Source organism: Dendrobates tinctorius, unplaced genomic scaffold (genome assembly GCF_039654945.1).
Source record: "Dendrobates tinctorius isolate UK_male_01 unplaced genomic scaffold, ASM3965494v1 ptg000074l, whole genome shotgun sequence".
Lineage (NCBI taxonomy): Eukaryota > Metazoa > Chordata > Amphibia > Anura > Dendrobatidae > Dendrobates > Dendrobates tinctorius.
In genome coordinates, this window is record NW_027361742.1 from 17505952 (window position 1) to 17516702 (window position 10751).

General features: G+C 46.5%; 1 protein-coding gene across 2 annotated transcripts in view; it reads right to left on the reverse strand.

Annotated features, from left to right (window-relative positions):
- LOC141096350 (beta-1,3-galactosyltransferase 2-like) overlaps positions 1–9153 on the reverse strand; it is a 179171-nt gene extending 170018 nt beyond the window's left edge. The window contains exon 1 of one of the 2 annotated variants that reach the window (XM_073582900.1): positions 8826–9153. The gene's annotated coding sequence lies outside the window, so the exon portion shown is untranslated. The remainder of the gene's footprint in view (positions 1–8825) is intronic. The other variant, XM_073582898.1, reaches the window with a different exon arrangement.
- Between the last annotated feature and the right edge of the window lie 1598 nt (positions 9154–10751).

Genomic DNA, 10751 nt, shown 5'->3' on the forward strand with positions numbered 1-10751 from the left:
TCGCCCCAGACCATCAAGAAAATTGCAGATTTTTGGTGTTGCATAATCTGCATGATACTGTTGTTCTGGGGTTTCCCTGGTTACAGATTCATAATCCAGTTTTGGATTGGAAATCTGTGTCTGTGGTGAGTTGGGGTTGTCGGTGTGCCTTTAGTGAGGCTCCAGTGTTTTCCACCTCTCCTCAGTTGCATGATGTTCCTGATTATTTGGCGGACTTTTATGATGTATTTAGTGAGAATGAGTCTGCGTCTCTGCCTCCTCATAGGAGTTATGACTGTGCAATTGAACTGAGCCCGGGGTGTAAATTTCCCAAGGGTCGGCTCTTCAATTTATCTGTACCCGAGCATGAGGCTATGCGATCCTATATTAAGGAGGCGTTGGAGAAGGGTCATATTAGACCATCCTCGTCACCCTTGGGTGCCGGGTTTTTTTTTGTAGCCAAAAAGGATGGATCATTAAGACCTTGTATTGATTATCGTGCCCTCAACAAAATTACTGTTAAATATCAGTATCCGTTACCCCTGATTTCTGATCTATTCTCCAGAGTTAAAGGTGATTGCTGGTTTACCAAGCTTGACCTCAGGGGGGCGTATAATCTTATTCGCATTAAGCATGGGGATGAATGGAAGACGGCGTTTAATACTCCGGAGGGACATTTTGAGTACCTGGTGATGCCTTTTGGGCTCACTAATGCCCCTTCTGTCTTCCAGTGCTTCATGAACGATATTTTCCGAGATTTTGTCGATAAATTTTTGATTATCTATCTGGATGATATTTTGATCTTCTCCAAGGATTGGGATTCTCATGTGGAACATATTCGGACTGTGTTCCGGATCTTGAGGGAGAATTCCCTGTATGTCAAGGGATCTAAATGTCTTTTGGAGTACAGAGGATTTCTTTTTTGGGATTTATTTTGTCCCCGTCAACTATTGAAATGGACCCGGCCAAGGTACAGGCCATTCACGATTGGGTTCAGCCCACTTCTTTGAAGGCCCTCCAGAAGTTTTTGGGTTTTGCTAATTTTTATCGGAAATTTATAGCAAAATTTTCTAGTATTGCCAAGCCATTGACTGATTTGACTAAAAAGGGTGCTGATGTGTTAAATTGGTCTCCGGAGGCTGTTTCTTCCTTTCAGGAGTTGAAGCGAAGATTCACCTCCGCCCCGGTTTTGCGGCAACCTGATGTCTCACTTCCATTCCAGGTAGAGGTGGATGCTTCTGAGATTGGTGCAGGAGCTGTTTTGTCCCAAAAGGATCCTGTAACATCTAAAATGAATCCCTGTGCTTTCTTTTCCCGAAAGTTCTCTCCATCTGAGCGTAACTATGATGTGGGGAATAGGGAACTGATGGCCATGAAACGGGCATTTGAGGAGTGGAGACATTGGTTGGAGGGAGCTAAGCATCAAGTCGTGGTCCTCACTGACCACAAGAATTTGATTTACCTAGAGTCGGCTAAGCGCTTGAACCCTAGACAGGCTAGCTGGGCCTTGTTTTTTACACGTTTTGATTTTGTGGTTTCTTTTCTTCCTGGAACAAAGAATGTCAAGGCAGACGCCCTCTCTAGGAGCTTCCTTGCTGATTCTCCTGTGGTGACCAAGCCTGCTACCATCTTAGGCGAAGGGGTAGTTCTTTCTGCCATCTCGCCCGATTTGAGACGTGCTCTGGAAGAGTTCCAGGAGGACAAACCTGAGCGTTGTCCCAGTGGAAAGTTGTATGTTCCTGACCAGTGGAAGAAGAGAGTGATGTCTGAAGTTCATTGCTCTGCTTTGGCTGGTCATCCAGGTATTTTTGGTACTAGAGATCTGGTGAGTCGTTTTTTTTGGTGGCCCTCCTTGTCTCGTGATGTCAGGAATTTTGTGCAGTCCTGTGGGACGTGCTCCCGGTCTAAATCGTGTTCTCGCTCTAGTGGGTTGTTGATGCCTTTGCCTGTACCCAAGAGGCCATGGACCCATATTTCAATGGATTTCATCTCTGATATGCCTGTCTCTCAGAGGATGACTGTTATTTGGGTGATTTGTGATAGGTTCTCTAAGATGGTTCATCTTGTACCACTCCCTAAGTTGCCGTCTTCCTCTGAGTTGGTGCCCCTGTTTTTACAACAGGTGGTTCGTTTGCACGGGATTCCTGAGAACATTGTATCTGACAGAGGAGTCCAGTTTGTGTCTAGATTTTGGAGAACTTTCTGTTCCAGGCTGGGAATTCATTTGTCCTTCTCCTCTGCTTTTCACCCTCAGACCAATGGGCAGACAGAGAGAACAAACCAGACCTTGGAGTCATATTTGAGATGTTTTATTTCAGCTGATCAGGATGATTGGGTTTCATTTTTGCCCTTGGCCGAATTTGCTTTGAATAATAGAGCTAGTTCTGCCACTTTGATGTCACCTTTTTTTTGTAACTTTGGGTTTCATCCTCGATTTTCTTCAGGGCAGGTGGAGCCCTCTGCCTGCCCAGGTGTTGACACTGTGGTGGAGAGAATGCACCAGATCTGGGACCAAGTGGTGGATAAGTTATCTCTCTCCCAGGAGAAGGCCCAGCGGTTTTCCAACCGACATAGGACCATTGGTCCCCAGTTTAAGGTTGGTGATATGGTGTGGTTATCATCAAAAAATATTGCTTTGAAGGTGGCTTCTCCTAAGTTTAAGCCTAGATTTATTGGACCTTACAAGATTGTGGAGATTATTAATCCGGTCTCTTTTCGTTTGGCTCTTCCTGTCACATTTAAAATCCATAATGTGTTCCATAAATCTTTGTTGAAGAGGTTTGTTGAACCTGTTGTTCCGGGGTTGGCACCCCCAGACCCTGTATTGGTTGAAGGTAACATGGAGTATGAGGTAGAGAAAGTACTGGATTCCCGTCTGGCTAGACGGAGACTCCAGTATTTGGTTAAGTGGAAGGGTTATGGTCAGGAGGATAATTCCTGGGTCTCTGCCTCTGATATTCATGCCAAACGATTGGTGCGTGCCTTTCATCGGGCTCACCCTGATCGCCCTGGTGGCGTAGTTGAGGGTTCGGTGACCCCTCCTCAAGGGGGAGGTACTGTTGTGAGTTCATTTTCCCCTTCATTACTGAGGCCCGAGGAACTCCCTCTTCTGGTAAAGAAAGGTAGTGAGCCTGATTGTCAAACACCTGAGGCTGATGATGAGGACTGGCTGAGTGGAGTTACGGACTGGATATAAGGCTGCCGACACCCTTCTGCCCTGCGGGTGATTTCTCTGTGAGATCCTTGGAGACCAGTCTGAATTCCTGCTCCTCCAAAGCTAAGTTTGCTGCTCGGCCTTTTGCTTTTGTTCTTTGACTTTGTTTTTGCTTTGTTTTTCTGGATTTCTGCCATTCCCTGCTGGGGTGTGCTGAATTCATTTAGCTCTGTCTTCTGAAAATACCTGAGTGCTGATTCAGTTTTTGAAGCCTAGCTGCTTCAGGGCCTTTTTCATATCAGCTGGTTGGCTTATGTTGTTGATAGGGTTTTGGCAGATTGCAGACAGCAGCCTTCCTGTCCTTTCCTATCTAGGTAGTTTTGGGGCCCCGTCTTTGCTCAGTCTATCTTTCTGTCTGTGTTAGTATTTTCATCTTGCTTCACCGTCATTATATGTTGGGGGCTGCCTATTGCTTTGGGGTCTGCTCTGGGGCAGTTTAGATTTCCCCTTTCTTTCTTTAGGCCTATGTATTTCTCCGGCTGTGATCGAGGGGTCTAGGGCATCGTAGGAACCCCCCACGGCTGCTGCTAGTTGTGTTGATAGGTTCAGGGGTCTGCAATCTGATAGTTGCCAACTTCTCTGGTTTTCTGGACTTAGCTTGTATTTCTGCTTTTGCCTCCTACGGTGACTCATTCATAACACTCTGCCATGCGCCCAAACAGTGTTTTACCCCCCACATATAGGGTATCAGCATACTCAGGACAAATTGCAAAACAACTTTTGGGGTCCAATTTCTCCTGTTACCCTTAGGAAAATAAAAAATTGGGGACAAAATTATCATTTTTGTGGAAAAAAATGATTTTTTTATTTTCACGCCTAGGCGTTATAAACTTCTGTGAAGCACTTGGGGGTTCAAAATGCTCACCACACATCTAGATAAGTTCCGTGGGGGGGTCTAGTTTCCAAAATGGGGTCACTTGTGGGGAGTTTCAATAGTTTAGGTACATCAGGGGCTCTCCAAACGCACATGACACCCGCAGACCAATCCATCAAAGTCTGCATTCCAAAACGTCACTACTTCCCTTCCGAGCTCCGACGTGTGCCCATACAGTAGTTTTCTCCCACATATGAGGTATCAGGGTACTCAGGACAAATTGGACAACAACTTTTGGGGTTCAAGTTCTCCTGTTACCCTTGGGAAAATAAAAAAATTGGAGACTAATTGATCATGTTTGTGGAAAAAATACGATTTTTTTATTTTCACGCCCAGGCGTTATAAACTTCTGTGATGCACTGGGGGGTTCAAAGTGCTCACCACACATCTAGATAAGTTCCTTGGGGGGTCTAGTTTCCACAATGGTGTCATTTGTGGGGGGTTTCCACTGTTTTGGTACATCAGGGGTTTTCCAATCGCGACATGGTGTCCGATCTCAATTCCAGCCAAAAACGTCAAATGGCGCTGCTTCCCTTCCGAGCTCTGCCATGCGCCCAAATAGTCATTTACACCCACATATGGGGTATCAGCGTACTCAGGACAAATTTCACAATAACTTTTAGGGTCCTGTTACCCTTGGAAAAATGAAAATTGGGGGTGAAAAGATCATTTTTGTGGAAAAAATATGATTTTTTTAATTGTACCGCTGTACGTTATAAACTTCTGTGAAGCCCTTGTGGGTTCAAAGTTCTCACCACATATCTAGATAAGTTCCTTGGGGGGTCTAGTTTCCAAAATGGGGTCACTTGTGGGGGGGTTTCCCCTGTTTAGGTACATCAGGGGCTCTCCAAACAAGACATGGCGTCCGATCAGAATTCCAGCCAATTTTGCATTGAAAAAGTCAAACGGCGCTCCTTCCCTTCTGAGGTCTGCCATGCGCCGAAACAGTGGTTCCCCCCCACATATCAGGTATCAGCGTACTCAGGACAAATTGCACAATAACTTTTGCAGTCCAATTTCTCCTGTTACCCTTGGTAAAATAAAAAAAAATTGAACCTGAAGTATTGTTTTGTGAAAAAAAGTTAAATGTTCATTTTTTTTTAAATATTCAAAAAATTCCTGTGATGCACCTAAAGGGTTAATAAACTTCTTGAATGTGGTTTAGAGCACCTTAAGGGGTGCAGTTTTTTGAATGGTGTCACTTTTGGGTATTTTCTATCTTATAGACCCCTCAAAGTGGCTTCAAATGTGATGTGGTCGGTAAGGCACACGCTGTGGATTAGGTGCGGATTCATCCGCGCGGATTTTGTAAAATCCGCAGGTGAAACCGCAGGTCAAAAGACCTGCGGTTTTACCTGCGGATTGCTCTGCGGTTTTGCCCTGCGGTTTTTCATCTCCTCAATGGAGAGATGGCAAACCGCAGCAGAATCCGCAGAAAGAATTGACATGTCAATTCTTTCTGCGGATTGAAAACCGCAGATAATCCGCGTGGAAAATTCTGCACCGTCTGCATTGCAGTTTTTGATTCCCTTAGGGAATCATGGTACTGTACACCGCAGCAAAAACTGCTGCGGGTCTGCAGCGGCTAAAACCGCTGCGGAACCGCAGCAAAATCCGCAGCGTGTGCACACAGCCTAAAAATAAAATGGTGTTGCAAAAATGAGAAATCGCTGGTCAATTTTTAACCCTTATAACTTCCTAACAAAAAAAAATTTTGGTTCCAAAATTGTGCTGATGTAAAGTAAATATGTGGGAAATGTTATTTATTAAGTTTTTTGTGTGCCGTATCTCTGTAATTTAAGGGCATAAAAATTTAAATTTGGAAAATTGCGAAATTTTCAAAATTTTTGCCAAATTTCCATTTTTTTCACAAATAAACGCAAGTTATATGAATGAAATTTTACCACTAACATGAAGTACAATATGTCACGAGAAAACAATGTTAGAATCACCGGGATCCATGGAAGCATTTCAGAGTTATAACCTCATAAAGGGACAGTGGTCAGAATTGTAAAAATTGGCCGGGTCATGAACGTGCAAACCACCCTTGGGGCTTAAGGGGTTAATGCAAAGTGGTATAGCCAGAATGAAAAAGCGTTTGTTTACCACCTAAATGTCAGTAAGGGCCCCGTCACACATAGCGACGCACCAGCGATCCCAACAACGATATGGCCTTGTCAGGATCACTGGTGTGTCGCTACATGACTGCTGGTGAGCTGCCAAACAGGCAGCTTCACCAGCGATCAGCACCAGCGACGACGCGGGTAACAAGACGCACGTCACTTAGTTACCAGCGCGCTGGTGCAGGGAGCTGGTAACCAAGGTATACATCGGGCTTCTAAGCGGCACGCGGCCCTTAGAAACCCGATGTGTACCTTGGATACCAGCTCCCTGCACCAGCGCGCTGGTTACTAAGGTACACATTGGGTTTCTAAGCGCTTAGAAGCCCGATGTGTACCTTAGTTACCAGCGCCAGCTCGCTGATCGCTGGTCTCCCGCCTGCCACATGCAGTGATGCGTGCTGGCCAGCGGGAGACCAGCGATCAAAAAAATGTCCTGGCCATTTCAGGACGATCAGCGATACCCGGCAGGGGGACCGGTCGCTGGTAAGTGTCACACACAGCGATGTCGCTGGTGAGATTGCTGTGGCGTCACAAAATTTGTGACTCAGCAGCGATCTCGCTAGCGAGATCGCTGTGTGTGACAGGGGCTTAACTTCTGAACTGGCCGCTATAGCCGGGAGACTCTAAGGTCGCTATTTGTCCATGAACTGCTATGGCAAACATCAGGACCAAACAATTATGATCTCGGTGTGTCAATTAGATTAAAGTGCAAGCCCCCACAATCTATTAACCATTTATTTGATGTAGTCACTTTTGACAGCAGCAACTAAGGGGTTAAACAGATATGGATGGTGCCAACACTGATCGTTTGTGATACAGCAAGTTGTCTGCTATAGTGGACAGCCGACAGCTGCTGAATTGTCACCTGTATGGGCATGATATTCTCTTATATCCCAGGTCAGTAAAAATACGTATTGGCTGTCACAAAGGGGTTAATAATAAAGACTGTCATTTAAAAACTGCATGTTATGTTTACTTGTGTTATCTTTGTATAATATTTGAATCTGTTTGATGATCTGTGACAGACATGCAAAAGAATAGGAAATAAAGAAGGGGGCAAACACTTTTTCACACAACTATATTCCTGGTTATCATAAAAATTGCCATATTTCCTACATATGCCTAAGATATAATTTCACAGGCAAGATTATTTACTTTTACAGCGCTAAATGTAATTTAACTTCCCTATCATTGCGCTGCAAATCTATCTGCAGAAGTAACAAGTTAAGCGATGAGGGTTTTATGAGCATAAACTGCGAACCCAGGACAAATGTCAACTTGTCATGTAAATGTGAAAACTATTTTCATCCAGGAAGAGATGAAAAAGACGGCTTTAAGCACACAATTAGCTCTTTTTTCAATTTCAAGGTTATAGGGTTGTGAGGTACAATCGCTGTAATACGCATGCCAAATGTAAATGCATTATGGCATTATCTGAAATGAACTAAGGGTATATCGGTATGGACAATTACAACATTTCAACAGCTAAAAACACATTACAAATGTCTTCTATAAGAACATGTGCTGTCATTTATCTGAGCTGCTAAACAACCTGAAGGCTCAGCCAGGACTAACTTCAGGCAGCGCTTAATACATGCATTTCTAGATATGACACATGAAATGCTTTTGTAATCTCTCAGGAAAAACGCACTCCCCCTGTTTTTCTATCATTTTCATTTCCTCATCATTGCTTTTGCACTAACCACTTTTTGTTCATCAAAATGGCACATTTTGTTCCAAGCTGTTTTTGCACAAAAATGTGCAACCATGTGATTTTACACTGTTCTCATTGCTTTTGACATGTTGCTGCCAAAGTGGGCATTGTTAGCTATATTAATTGGTGTAAGCCTGATTTATGAATTACAAATTTAAAAAAAGCTACAAAAAAAGTTTCACCTCTTGCTCCAAGGGAGTGTCACAATTAGGCCGGGATCAAACTAGCGAGAAACTTGCACGAGTCTCGCACCAGCACTCGGGACCGGAGTGTGCGGCTACATGTATTTCTATGCAGCTGATATGGAGACGCGAGACTCATGCGAGTTTCTCGCAAGTGTGATCCCAGCCTTAGGCCACATTCACACTTTGAGTATTTGGTCAGTATTTTACATCAGTATATATAAGCCAAAATCAGGGGAAAAGTATAATAGAAACATGTCACCACTTCTGGATTTATCACCCTCTCCTGGTTTTGGCTTACACATACTGATGTAAAAATACTGATCGTGTGAGCATTAAAAATGTGATACAAATGCCAGTACAAAACGCACACAAAAACAATAAAAAGGCAAATCTGCAACATGAAAAGCTTAACAAATACTCAGGATGGGAGCTTAGACTGAAATGGGGCATTTGGGGGGTCGCTCTCCTCTGCTGTAACTTGCCCAACATTGAAGGAAAACAGAAAGTGAGAAGACAGCAAGAAGGCAGAGGTGGAGACCAGGTAAGAGCACAATGCCCTATGCACTGCTCTCCGGACTATTCCCTGCCAGCAGGTATTTCCTGCAGATGAGGAGCCTTCTCTAGACATCACAGCTACAGCTTGTATTCCCCGTATACAGGGTACATGGCCGGAGACACGGTGCCGCAGCGGCTTCTGACCTGCGCTACAGAAGTTTCCTCCCAAGCAGGAACGCACCTTGCAGTGGTCAGTGTGCGGCTAGCACAGGCTCGTCACCCGCCCGGGCTGATGGCAGTGCCGGCCCTCCTCCTCTGGAATGTTTCCCTGACATCGCCACTTACCCGCAGCAGCAATGTCAAACGGCGGCGTCTGCATCACTGCCCTACCTCCGCTCCCAGGCTAGCCCCTTCACTCCTTCTAACCACTCCCGGTGCGCGGGAGCGGTGCCCGCCGGCTCTCCGTGCAGCTATGAACACAGCCGTCCTGTCAGCAGCTAGCCTGCATAGTTTAGCGCTGGCGGGCATAGCGACTTGTGGCAAGTCCTGCCGCGCCTCCCGTGCACAGGTAAAGGTGGGCACATTAGCTCCAGACTGTTGGATTTTTGAGGATCCATCTTCTTTCATAAGCTGCTAACGTGTGCGACATTCTGTGCAGCAGAATCCTGTCAGGTGGCACAACTTTGTCAGGCTGCACAACCCTTCAGGCATGCAGGCAGCAGAACCCTGTCAGGCAGCACAACCCTGTCAGACCGCAGAAGCTTGTCAGGCTGCACAACCCTTCAGGCATGCAGGCAGCAGAACCCTGTCAGGCAGCAGTACCCTGTCAGGCCGCAGAAACTTCTCAGGCTGCACAACCCTTCAGGCAGCCTGTCAGGCAGCACAACCCTGTCAGCAGAACCCTGTCAGGCAGCACAACCCTGTCAGACCGCAGAAGCTTGTCAGGCTGCACAACCCTTCAGGCAGCCTGGCAGTAGAACCCTGTCAGGCAGCACAACCCTGTCAGCAGAACCCTGTCAGGCAGCAGTACCCTGTCAGGCAGCACAACCCTGTCAGCAGAACCCTGTCAGGCAGCAGTACCCTGTCAGGCAGCACAACCCTGTCAGCAGAACCCTGTCAGGCAGCTTGTGACAACCCTGTCAGACAGCAGAACCCTGTCAGACAGCAGAACCCTGTCAGGCAGCAGTACCCTGTCAGGCAGCAGAACCCTGTCAGGCAGCACAACCCTGTCAGACAGCAGAACCCTGTCAGGCAGCACAACCCTGTCAGACGACAGAACCCTGTCCGACCACAGAGCCCTGTCAGGGAGCAGAACCCTGTCAGACCACAGAGCCCTGTCAGGGAGCAGAACCCTGTCAGACCACAGAGCCCTGTCAGGCCGCACAACCCTGTCAGACCACAGAGCCCTGTCAGGCAGCACAACCCTGTCAGCAGAACCCTGTCAGGCAGCACAACCCTGTCAGACAGCAGAACCCTGTCAGGCAGCACAACCCTGTCAGACAACAGAACCCTGTCTGACCACAGAGCCCTGTCAGGCCGCACAACCCTGTCAGCAGAACCCTGTCAGACCACAGAGCCCTGTCAGGGAGCAGAACCCTGTCAGGGAGCAAAATCCTGTCAAGCTTCAGAACCCTGTGAGGCAACACAACCCTGTCAGTCAGCATGACCCTGTCAGGGAGCATGACCCTTTCAGATAGAAGACATCGCAATGGGTCACCAGCTCCATGTATGAGGGCACACACCACAGAAGATCATGGGCCTCACACTTGTTATTACATAGGGAACACAGTTTTTTTCCATATGAAGTCAACTGAAAAATATTCTTGACAGATTTAGTGGACACTACAGAGCTATGCCCAAACGCTAATGGGGCAGGAGTTGTATTTGTACCAAGGCTCTGGAGTCCAGGTGTGGGCACAAAAGGTCTCTTAGAACCATATGAGAAGAGCATGGTGAATCAGGTGTATTGTGTCAACTACTGCTTGTGTCCATGCCTGCACAGGGGCCCAGCCACCTGTTTCCTTGTTGACCAATCCAAACCTAAATGGAGTTGTCATAGCAAATGCCCTGGTGCTTGAGCGAGCCCAAATGGCACATCAACCCCTTCACCCCCAAGCAGAGGTTTAGCTAGGGTTTTAGTTCAGGGGGGCAAAACTTCTGAGTGGGC